Source organism: Vulpes vulpes, chromosome 2, assembly GCF_048418805.1.
Source record: "Vulpes vulpes isolate BD-2025 chromosome 2, VulVul3, whole genome shotgun sequence".
NCBI lineage: Eukaryota > Metazoa > Chordata > Mammalia > Carnivora > Canidae > Vulpes > Vulpes vulpes.
Window position 1 is genome coordinate 65,322,535 of NC_132781.1, and position 13,331 is coordinate 65,335,865.

General features: G+C 40.2%; 1 pseudogene; it reads right to left on the reverse strand.

Annotated features, from left to right (window-relative positions):
- Positions 1 to 8,835: 8,835 nt before the first annotated feature.
- Positions 8,836 to 10,477, reverse strand: LOC140597876 (UDP-glucuronosyltransferase 2B31-like; annotated as a pseudogene).
- Positions 10,478 to 13,331: the final 2,854 nt, after the last annotated feature.

Genomic DNA, 13,331 nt, shown 5'->3' on the forward strand with positions numbered 1-13,331 from the left:
TTTACTCAATTATTATCATTATTTAATTTATTGTTCAAAGCGTCCCAGATTTTGGAAACTTTTTTATATATTGGTTCCTATATCCTTTTGGTATGACTCCATTCTTTTATTTTAATTTTTTTAAGGTTGTATTTATTTATTTGAGAGAATGAAACAAGAGCAGAGGGAGGAGCAGAGGGACAAGCATACTCCCTGCTGAGAAAGGAACCCAACTCGGGGGTCCATCCCAGGACCTGAGATCATGACTACCTAAGCTGAAATCAGACCCTTAACTGACTGAGCCACTTAGGCGCCCAAAATGTACTCAATTTCTTTTAAAAAAGGAAAGAAAACTTAGATCTTTTATTCTTATAGCATTAGTTACAGAATATATCTTTTTATCCCAAAGAGAAAAATTCGGGGGGGGGGGGGGGGGCAAGGCAAGATAGTGGAGGAGTTGGGGTCCTCACCTCACCTGGCCCCAAGAACTCACCTGGATAACTTTCAAACAACCCTGAAAACATACAAATTCGACCTGAGATTTACAGAGAGAACAGCAGGAATGCTACCGAGAGACGGGTTTTCGCTTCTAACAAGGTAGGAAGGTGGAAAAAAATAAAACAAAAAAGAACCAGTGGGGGAGGCCCCGCAGGGAGCCGGGCTGAGGCCCCGGGAGAGCCTCCGGGACAGGACAGCCCCGCCCGGAGCAGCGGGAACCTCACCAACCCCCCGATTCCTCCCGGAGAAGCCTCGCAGGGACCTGGGGCAGGGCTGGGAGGGGCCACGGGGAGACGCCGGGGGTCAGGCGGGGGCTCGGGGGGGTAGGGGGGCTGCACCTGCTGCCTTGGGGCTTGGGGACCACAGCCCAGGGAGCGCAATGCGGGTGGCGCAGGCCCCGATCCCAGGGCGCCGGGGACACGTCAGGGATCCTGCTCCCCCCGGGACAGGCGGAGGCAGGGAGGGCCCAGGACAGCGAGGACGCTCCTGCCCCGGGGCCCCCCGCTGTGCAGGGCAGCGCCCCCCGCCCTGGGAGCACCCAGGCCCCTGCGGACCAGGAGACTGCGGTGGTTCCTGGGGAGCTGACTCCAGGGCTGGGGACCTGGCCGCTGCCGGTGGTGTCACCCTGTGCCTGGGGGGGCGGGGCCGCTGGGGAACAGGGGCCTCACGGGGTGAACAGCTCCCACTGAACCATGCACCAGGCAGGGGGCTGAGCAGCTCCCCCAGGTGCACACACCTGAGAACCAGCACTGCAGGCCCCTCCCCCAGAAGACCAGCTGGAAGGACAGGGGAAGAGCAAGTTCTGCACCGAGCAGCACTGGGAAGTTCCAGGGAAGTCGAGGGATTTACAGTATATAGAACTAGAGGGTACCCCTCTTTCATATTTTTTCTTCCTTTTTACATACAACTCGTTTTTAAATCAGACTGTAAATTTCCAATGTTTTTTTTTTCTTTCTCCCCACCTTAACTACAATAGTTTACCACTTCTTCATTTTGAAGATTCTGCCTTTTTGATGTTCATATTTCTACAATTATAGGCCCTGGACATATTTTCCATTTCTAGATTCTCTTTAACACACTCAACTTAATTTTGGGAGATATGCAAGATATTTTTTTGTTTTGTTTTGTGATTTTTGTTTTCTCTGCCTCATTTTGTTCTATAATGACAGAAGTTAATACTTTCTAAAATATGACCAGCATGCACCCAGAACCAAGGGGTGAACCGTGCTGGTTCATTCTGTGACATTCCTCATTCCCACTCTGCCCCCCTCTTTTATCTCATTTATGTTTTGGCGGTCAATGTTGGGGTCTTCTACAAGTATTTCAGGTTTATATAAATTTCGGACTGACCATCTTCAAATATACAGACTTAATACACTCAGAAACAAGAGGATTACCCTCTAGAACCCCTCATGTAGACTACATTCTCCTTCCAAAATAACTTTGTCACCACCACCGTCTCCCAGACCCTCCTTTTTTTCTTCTCCTTTTTTTTTCTTCTTTCTTTTTTTTTTTTTTCTCTTCTTCTTTGGGATTCTTGGTCTTTTATTTTTTACTACTTTGTTTTAAAATTTGTTTTTTACTTTAGTGCTCCTGTTCTTATTTTGTTCTGATCTTTGTTTTCAATTTCTGGCTCTGACCTCGGCAGAATCATCTAGGATGAAATTTACTTACATCGTGGTTGATATTCTTAACTCACCCCGCTCATACCACCACTCTGCAATAAGCAAAATGACTAAAAAGAAAAACCCACCACAAAAGAAAGAATCAGAAACAGTACTATCTGCCACAAAGTTACAGAATTTGGATTATAATTCGATGTCAGAAAGCAATTCAGAAGCACAATTATAAAGCTACTGGTAGCTCTGGAAAAAAAACATAAAGGAATCAAGAGATTCATGACTGCAGAATTTAGATCTAATAAGGCCAAAATTAACAACAAATTAAATGAGATGCAATCCAAACCAGAGGTCCTAACGACAAGGTTTAATGAGGTAGAAGAATGAGTGAGTGACATAGAAGACAAGTTGATGGCAAGGAAGAAGCTGACGAAAAAGAGAAAAATAATTAAAAGACCATGAGAAAAAGTTAAGGGAAATAAATGATAACCTCAGAAGGAAAAATCTACGTATAATTGGGATTCCAGAAAGTGCCGAGAGGGACAGAGGGACACAAAGCATATTTGAACAAATCATAGCTGAGAACTTCCCTAATTCGGTAGGGAAACAGGCAATCAGATCCCAGAGATAGAGAGGTCCCCCCCTAATATCAATAAAAACCGTTCAACAACTTGACATTTAATAGTGAAACTTGCAAATTCCAAAGTTAAAGATAAGATCCTTAAAGCAGCAAGAGACCAGAGATCCCTAACTTATATGGGGAGAACTATTAGATTAACAGCAGACCTCTCCACAGAGACCTGGTAGGCCAGAAAGGGCTGGCAGGATATATCCAGGGTCCTAAATGAGAAGAACATGCAGCAAAGAATACTTTATCCAGCAAGGCTCTCATTCAAAATGGAAGGAGAGATAAAGAGCTTCCAAGATAGGCAGAAACTGAAAGAATATGACACCAAACTGGCTCTGCAAGAAATATTAATGGGGACTCAGAAAAGAAAGAGGAAGCTCAAAGAAATAATCCACAAAAACAGGCACTGAATAGGTATTACGATGACACTGAATTCATATCTTTCAATAGTAACTGTGAACGTGAATGGGCTAAATGATTCCCTCAGAAGACACAGGGTTTCAGACTGGATAAAAAAGCAAGACCCATCTTGCTGTCTATAAGAGACTCATTTTAGACCTAAGGACACCTGCAGCCTAAAAATGAAAGGTTGGAGAACCATTTACCATTTACCATTTAAATGGTCCTCAAAAGAAAGCTGGGGTAGCCATCCTCATATCAGATAAATGAAAGTTTATTCCAAAGACTGTAGTAAGAGAGAAAGAGGGATACTATATCACATGTAAAGGATCTATCCAACAAGAGGATCTAACAATCATGAATATTTATGCCCCTAATGTAGGAGCTGCAAAGTATATCAATCAATTAATAACCCAAGTAAAGACATACTTAGATAATAATACACTAATATTGGGAGACTTCAACACGTTGCTTTCTGCAAATGACAGATATTCTAACACAACATCTGCAAAGAAACAAGGGCTTTAAGTGATACACTGGGCCAGATGAATTTTACAGATATTTACAAAGCTTTGCATCTGAACGCAACTTAATACACATTCTTCTCAAGTGCACATGGAATTTTCTCCAGAATAGACCACATATTGGTTCACAAATCAAGTCTCATCCGATACTAAAAGATTGGGATCGCCCCTGCATATTTTCAATGCTTTGAAACTTGAACTCAATCACAAGAAGAAATTTGGAAGAAACTCAAACACGTGCAGGTTAAAGAGTATCCTGCTAAAAGATGAATGGGTCAACTAGGAAATTAAAGAAGAATTAAAAAGATTCATGGAAACTAAGGAAAATGAAGATACAACCATTCAAAATCTTCGGGATAGAGCAAAAGCAGTCCTAATAGGTAAAATACATGCAATACAAGCATTCCTTAAAATGTTGGGAAAAAAACTCAAACACACAAACTACCATCACACCTAAGGGAACTGGAGAAAGAACAGCAAATAAAACCTACACCCAGCAGAAGAAGAGAGTTAATAAAGATTCAGGAAGAACTCAATAAAATAGAGACCAGAAGAACTGTAGAACAGATCAACAAAACCAGGAGTTGGTTCTTTGTAAGAATTAATATCAGAAAGGGAGACAGAACATAAAGACTCCTAACTCTGGGAAACGAACTAGGGGTGGTGGAAGAGGAGGAGGGCGGGGGGTGGGGGTGAATGGGTGATGGGCACTGAGGAGGGCACTTGACGGGATGAGCACTGGGTATTATTCTGTATGTTGGAAAATTGAACACCAATAAAAAATAAATTTATTATAAAAAAATAATTAATAAGATAGGTAAACCCCTAGCCAGCCTTATTAAAAACAAAAGAGAAAAAACTCAAATTAATAAAATCATGAATGAATTAGGGGAAATCACAACAAATACCAAGGAAATACAAAACATATGATGAGCAGCTATACGCCAATAAATTAAGCGATCTAGAAGAAATGAACACATTTCTGAAAAACCACAAACTACTTAAACTGTAATAGGAAGAAATAAAAACCTGAAGAGGCTGATAACCAAGAAGGAAATTGAAGCAGTTATCAAAAACCTCCCAAGACACAAAAGTCCAGGGCCAGATGGCTTCTCAGGGGAATACTATCAAACGTTTAAATAAGAAACAATACCTATTCTACTAAAGTTCCTGAAAGATGGAAGGGGGCGGAATACTTCCAAACTTGTTTTATGAGGACATCATTACCTTAATTCCAAAACCAAAGACCCACCAAAAAGGAGAATTATAGACCAATATTCCTGATGAACATAGATGCTAAAATTCTCACCAAATACTAGCCAATAGGATCCAACAGTACATTAAGAAAATTATTCACCATGACCAAGTGGGATTTATCCCCAGGATGCAAGGCTGGTTGAACACTCATAAAACAATCAACATGATAGACCATATCAATGAGAAAAAAAAAAAAACAGGAACCATATGATCCTCTCAATAGATGCAGAGAAAGCATTTGACAAAATACAGCATCCATTCCCGATCAAAAGTCTTCAGAATGTAGGGATAGAGGGAACATTCCTCAACATCTTAAAAGCCATCTACGAAAAGCCCACAGCAAATATCATTCTGAATAGGGAAACACTGGGAGGCTTTCCCCTAAGATCAGGAACAAGACGGGGATGTCCACTCTCACCACTTCTATTCAACATAGTACTGAAATCCTAGCCTCAGCAATCACACAGCAAAAAGAAATAAAGGGCATTCAAATTGGCAAAGAAGAAGCCATACTCTCCCTCTTCACAGATGACACGATACTGCACATAAAAAACCCAAAAGACTCCACCCCAAGATTGCGAGAACTCATATAGCAATTTGGTAGTGTGGCAGGATACAAATTCAATGCCCAGAAATCAGTGGCATTTCAATACACAATTGAAGAAAGAGAAATTAAGGAGTCAATCCCATTTACAATTGCACCCAAAAGCTTAAGATACATAGAAATAAGCCTATCCAAAGAGGTAAAGATCTGTACACGAAAAACTACAGAACACTTCTGAAAGAAATTGAGGAAGACACAAAGAGATGGAAAAATATTCAATGCTTATAGATTTGAAGAATTAATATTGTGAAAATCTCTATGCTACCCAGGGAAATTTACACATTTAATGCAATCCCTATCAAAATACCACGGACTTTTTTCAGAGTTGGAACAAAAAAATCTTAAACTAGTGTGGAATCAGAAAAGACTCTGAATAGCTAGGGGAATATTGAGAAAGAAAACCAGAGCCGGGGGCATCACAATGCCAGTTTTCAAGCTGTGATCCTCAAGACAGTGCGGTACTGGCACAAAAACAGACATATATCAATGGAACAGAATAGAGAATCCAGAAATGGGCCCTCAACTCTATTGTCAACTAATATTCGACAAAGCAGGAAAGAATATCCACTGAAAAAAGGACAGTCTCTTCAATACATGGTGCTGGGAAAATTGGACAGCCACGTGCAGAAGAATGAAACTAGACCATTCTCTTACACCATACACAAAGATAAACTCAAAATGGATGAAAGATCTCACTGTAAGACAGAATCCATCAAAATCCTAGAGGAGAACACAGACAATACACTTTTTGAACTTGGCCACAGCAACTTCTTGCAAGATACCTCTACGAAGCCAAGGGAAACAAAAGCAACAAACAAAATGAACTATAGGGTCTTAATAAGGATAAAAAGCTTCTGCACAGCAACAGAAACAATCAACAAAACTAAAAGACAACCTACAAAATGTGAAAAGACTTTTGCAAATGACATACCAGACAAAGGGCTAGTATCCAAGATCTAAAAAGAACTTATCAACTCAACATCCAAGAAACGTACAACCCAATAATGAAATGGCCAGAAGACATGAACAGAAATTTCACCAAAGAAGCCATAGACATGGCCAACAAGCACATCAGAAAATGTACCGCATCCCTTGCCATAAGGGAAACACAAATCAAAACCGCAATGAGATACCACCTCACACCAGTAAGAATGGGGAAAATTAACAAGACAGGAAACAACAAATGTTGGAGAAGATGTGGAGAAGGGGAACCCTTTTGCACTGTTGGTGGGAATGTGAACCGGTGCAGCCACTCTGGAAAACTATGTGGAGGTACCTCAAGGAGTTAAAAATAGACCTGCCCTACGACCCAGCAATTGCACTGCTGGGGATTTACCCCAAAGATACAGATGCAATGAAAAACCAAGACACCTGCACCCTAATATTTATAGCAGCAATGTCCACAATACCCAAACCATGGAGCCTTGCTGTCCACCAAAAGATGAATGAATAAAGAAGATGTAGTCTATATATACAATGGAATATTACTCAGCCATTAGAAATGTTAAATACCCATGATTTATTTCAACGTGGATGGAAATGGAGATTATTATGCTAAGTAAGTCAATCAGAGAAGGAAAATCATTATATGGTTTCATTCATTTGGGGAATATAAAAATAGTGAAAGGGATTAAAGGAGAAAGGAGATAAAATGAGTGGAAAAAATTCAGAGATGGTGACAGAACATGAGAGACTCCAAACTCTGGGAAATGAACAAGGGGAAGTGGAAGGGGTGGTGGGTGGGGGGTTGGGGGTGACTGGGTGAAAGTAGGTGAGGGAGACACTTGACAGGATGAGTACTGGGTGTTATAGAATATGTTGGCAAATTGAACTACAATAAAAAATATACAAAAAATTTTCAAAAAGGAAGTATTACCCCACCAAAAATAATATTTCTATGAATCTGACCAGTCTAGATTCCTCTAGAACTGGTGTCATACAGTATTTGTCTTTTTGTAAATGGCCCATTTCACTCAGCATAATGTCCTAGGTTCATTCGTGATGGCACATGTTAAAATTTTCTTCTGTGTATTATTCCATTGTGCGCATATACGGCATTTCATCTACTGATACCTTCATCAATGGACACTTGGGTCGTTTCTACCTTGTGGCTGTCGTGAATAGTGACGTCAGGAAGATGGGTGTCCTAATTTCAATTCTTTTTGGATATGGACCCATAAGTCTTATTGCTGGACCAAATGGTGATTCTATTTTTACCTTTTCAGGAGCCTCCATCCCCTTTTCATCAGTGTTATTTATCATAGATCTAATCCGTCTTTCCTTTGGAGTATACAATTGATATGAGATTGATTTCCTTTATCAGTCTATTTGTACAAATGAGTGTGTGTTTCTATGTGGATGTGTGTGTTTGTATGTACAAGCAAGAAACAAAGGAGAGCCGGTATGCAGTATCAAGGAGGAAGTGCTCTTAGATGTGTGGTATTATACCTGGATTCTTTATAATGTCATCCGTGACTGACATAGATTCCTGAAAGGAGGCCACACAACAGGATATGAACTCACCTTCACTTCTTTATTATTATAGTCCTATTAAACTCCTTGTGTTTAGTCTAGGCAGGTTTCCTGAAAAGTTGCTTTTCTTTAGTCATTGGTATTTTATATCTTTGACTGTGAGCACTAAAAAAAAATCATATTGTGATTGAGATGACTTTATATCCTTTTTCTCTTAGCTTCATCATCTATACCTAACCTTAAACTTTGTCAGCATTTCCCAAGCTCTCCTGTCAAAACGCTCTTTAAAGATTAGAGGGTAAGACGTGCTGTCGTACACGCATTGGGTTCTCCTTTTGGAATTTGCATAAAGTAGTCCTGTGATTCCTATTGACACTCCAGAAATATATAGTAACTTACTTCAATAACCATATTTTTGTCTTCCTTAAGTATGACATCTTTTGCCCTGAAATCATATTGTGTAATTGGTGTCTCATTAGAATGTGCTATGCATTACTGGCAGTGAGGGGAGGGGCCTGGTCATCCCCACAGTGAGTGCCCTGGGGAGCACTTGAACCACAGTGGCAGAGGTACAGCAGGGCTTAGCAGAGATGTGGTCACCCTCCTGAGTAGCTCAATTCAGACTATATAAAGCTCTTGGTAAAGCCGTGTTCTACTGGAATTGTTTTGTAATTATTCTGGCTTATAGTCCCGGATCCTTGCCAATTTAAGAATATTTACTACTTTGTATGCTAGAATAATTCCTCATTGCTCAATGCACTCTCCTACCAAAAAAAGGAAAGAAGAAATAAAGAAAAGAGAAAGAAATGGAAAGGAGCCAAAATATCCTGGATATCTTGTCAATACTACACTTACCTTTTTGGTTTCGTTTCATTTCCTTTTGGTCTCTCTGTTTTAAATTCATTATTTCTTATTTTCTCTCTGGAAAATAATGATTAATCCTTCCAATACAAAGAGTATGCTTTCTCATTCTTTCTCATTGTTCTACAGCTTCTCTAAAAGCTTTTTTAAAAAATAGAATAAAGAAAAAGTTTTCAAATTTTGACCTTGTGGACTGTATGGTGTCCAGAGACTTCTTCAAAAGTAGAATTCTACCCAGGGGTGCCTGGGTAGTTCAGTCATTTAAGTGTTCCAGTCCTATTTCAGCACAGGTCATGATCTCAGTGTTGTGAGGTCATTCCCCCCAAAAGGTCCTTCCCTCAGCAGGAAGTCTGATTGGGATTCTCTTTCTCACTGTGTCTCTGCCCACCCCCTGCTTAAATACACACATACATACATACAATCTTCTTAAAAATTATAATTCCACCCTAATGATATTAGATTCACATTAGTTTCCATTTGTAGGTTATAATTCTTGAGAGCGTTTTGTATTAGCAATGGACCACAGGATTCTACCTGACCTTAGAATTTAAGCATTCCATGGTATTTGTGAGATTGAGAGATCACTTCATATATTCATTCCATCATTTGACTTATAAAAGATAATTCCCTTTGACGTTGTACAAAGTCACCTTCCTAGGCACTAGGAGAATTAAAATTTCCCGCTACCAATTAAAGACATGACTGAGGAGAGCCTGGGTAGCTCAATGGGTTAAGCGTCTGCCTTTGGCTCAGGTCATAATCCCAGGCTCCTGGGATTGAGTCCAGCATCGGGCTCCTTGCTCAGCAGGGAGCCTGCTTCTCCCTCTCCCTTGGCCTGCTGCTCCCCATGCTTGGGCTCTCTCTCTCTCAAATAAATAAGTAGAATATTTAAATAGAAAAAGAACAAAAACCATGACTTACCTGAGACTTCACTGTAAAACTGATCCCAACTCCTCTCATTAAATGTTTGGAACAAAAGTCAAAATAAAGCACATATAGCACGTATTTTTACTCTCTCCACGAATGTCATTTGATCAGTTGATTCTGACCGAATAGCAGCTACGTGGGATGGAGGGCGAGGAAGTCCTCCACTGTGTTTCTCAAATGCAGAGAAACGGAGACTGTACACTAAAGGTATTTTAAGGAGCTCAGCCAGCAGCTCCCGGCAGGGTCCCACAGCGACTGCAAGAATGACATTGAACTCTGATCCTTGTCGTTTTGTCATGAGTTTCTTGTTTAAAGGCGCATCTGTACAGTTTATCAAGACAACCAGAACATTTCCAAAGGGTTTCTGGCATTAGTGCAAAACGTGTCCAAAATGTATGTTTTGGGAGATCACGTATCCATCTATTGGCCAGTTGCGTCATAGTAACCTCAGTATCCTTGTTCGTCAGAGATGTAGGGTATGTCTCAAATTTACTAGCAGATTGTTTGTTGGGACCAAGAAGAATGGAAGCTGAAGATGTCAGAACAGTCACTTCACGACCCCTCTGGACAAGTTCTTCCAGGATGGCCTTTATATTGATCCAATGGCTGTATTCTGTGGCCACACCAGCACCTTTCCGGGACGACTCCCAGAGCTAAAGGAACGGCTCAGCTGGAGCAGCAGCAAAACTGAAACCCATTTCATGGACATTTTGCTTCTCTTCAAATTCCTGTTCCCTGTTGTCATTACTTGTGCCTTCCTTCTTCATTTAGATGTTTGGTCCATTTTGAGTAGTTTTTGCATATGGCTTGAGAGAGGGTGTCCAGCTTCAATCTTTTACATGTGGATGATCAGTTTTTCCAGAAGAATTTATTCAAAAGAGTGTTCATTTCCTGGTCAAAAATGAATCAGCCATCAGTGTGTGAGAATATTCCTGGGTTCTAAAATCTATTCTGTGGATCCATATGCTTATCTCTGTGCCTGTGTCACGCTCTCCTGATTACTGTAATTTATCATTAGTTTTCCTCTTCCGACTTTTTATTTAAATTCCAGTTAGTTAACATACAGTGTAATATTAGTTTCACGTGTAGGACGTAGTGATTCATCACTTACAGACAACACCCGGTGCAGTGTAGTTATTTTTAAAATCAATCAGTGTAATTCCTCCATTTTTATTCAAAGTTATATAAAGGTTGTGGGACTACTTTTAGGTCCCTTGAAATATCTATATAAATTTGAGACTGGCTTGTCAATCCATTGTAAAAGGGTCCGCTGGGATTGTGATAGCGATAGAGATTGGGTTGGACTGTGTATCGATTTGTGATGAATTACTATTACAACAATGTTGTTTAAATCCATGAATATGAGGTGTCTTCCTTTTAGAAATTTTAAAGTATCTTCTTGCAATGTTTTGTAGTTTCCCTTTCCTTGTGAAATTTATGAGGCATTTTGTTCTTTTGATGGTGCTATAGTGGGGATTGTTTTCTTAATTTCATTCTGGATTGTTTATTGCAGTTGTGTATTGTATATTTTCTAGTGAATTCCCAGGGTTTTTCTCCTGTCACCTCTCCATTGAAATAGTGCGATGTCTTCCTTTCCGACATGGATTTCTTTATCTTATTTTCTTGGCTAGTCATTTTGGTTTGAACCTTCAGTACAACTGTTGAAGAGAAGCGTTGAGGGTGCATGTCCTAATCGATGTCCTATTCTCCTTTGTTATCTTAAAAGAAGACATTTAGTCTTAACCATAAAGTATGCTGTCAGCAGTGGGGTTTTTGCAGATGCCTTTTATCCGTTTGAGGAAGTTCATTCTATTAGTTTACTGAGTATTTTTATCACAAGGGTATTGGACTTTGTAATGTTTTTCTGCGTTTATTGAGATAATCATGCGGTCTTTGTTTTTCAATCTCTTGGTATAGGGTGTAGGAATAATTGGTTTTGAACTGTTAAAGCACCTTTTGCATCCCTGGACTAAATCCCAGTTTTCCTTGGTGTATGATTTCTTTTGCATATTCCTGGATTTGGCTTACTTGCATTTTGTTGAGGACTTTTGTTTTTGATGTTAATTTTATCTAAGTCCAATTTATTAACAGCTAATGTATTATTGGTTTCAGAGGAAGAAGTCTGCGAAAGTGGTCCAGTTTCATTCTTTTGCATGTGGCTGTCCAATATTCTCAAAACCACTTGTTGAAGAGACTGTTACCGTTGGACATCCTTTCCTGCTCTGTCAAAGATGAGTTAACCATAGAGTCGAGGGTCCATTTCTGGGTTCTCTATTCTGTTCTTTTGATCTCTGGGTCTGATCACCATATTGTCTTGATGATTACAGCTCTGTAACAGAGCTCAAAGTCTGAAATTGTGACGGCCCCAGCTTTGGTTTTCCTTTTCAATAGTTGTTTGGCTATTTGGGGTCTTTGCTGGTTCCGTCCAAATTTTAGGATTATTGGTCCCAGCTCTGTGAAACAAGTGGATGGTATTTTGATAGGGACTGCATGGAATGTAGAGATTACTCTAGGTAGCATAGACATTTAACCGATATTTGTTCTTCCAGACTATGAGCGTGGAACCTTTTTCCATTTCTCTGTCTTCCTCAGTTTCTTTCACGGGAGTTCTTTACTCCTCAGAATACAGATCTTTTGCCTCTTTGGCTAGGTTTTTTCCGAGGCATCTCATGATTTCGAGTGCAATTACAAATGGAATTGACTCCTTAAATCCTCTTTTTTTCTGTCTCATTGTTAGTGTCTAAAAATGCAACTGATTTCTGTGCATTGGTATTATATCCTGCCACTTTGCCGAATTCCTGTATGAGTTCTAGCAATGTTGGGGTGGGGTCTTTTGGGCTTTCCACATAGAGTATCATGTGGTCTGCAAAGACTGAAACTTTGACATTTTCCTTGCTGATTTGGATGCCTTATATTTCTTTTTGTTGCCGATTGCTGAGGCTAGGACTTCTAGTCCTATGTTGAACAGCAGTGGTGATAGCGGGCATCCCTGCCGTGTTCCTGACCTTAGGGGAAAAGCTCTCGGTTCTTCCCCATGGAGAATGATGTTTGCTGTTGGGTTTTATACATGGCTTTTCTGATACTGAGGTCTGTTCCCTCTATCCCTACACTGTGAAGAGTCTAATCAGAAGGAAGACTGTACTTTGTCAAATGCTTTTTCTGCATCTATTGAGAGGATCATATGATTCTTGTTCTTTCTTTTACTAATGTCGTGCATCACTTTGATTTGCAGATGTTGAGCCATCCCTGTAGGCGAGGAATAAATCCCACTTGGTCGTAGGGAATAATCCTTTTAATGTACTATTGGATCCTAGTATCTTGGTGAGAATTTTGGCATCCATGTTCCATCAGGGATATTGTTCTAGAATTCTCCTTTTTGGTGTGGTCTTTGTCTGGTTTTGGGATCAGGGTATTGCTGCCCTCATAGAAAGAGTTTAGAAGTTTTCCTTCCATTTCTATTTTTGGAAATAGCTTCAGAAGAATAGATATTAATTTTTCTTTAAATGTTGGGTAGAATTCCTCTGGGAAGCCATCTGTCCCTGGACTCTTGATTGTTGGGAGGT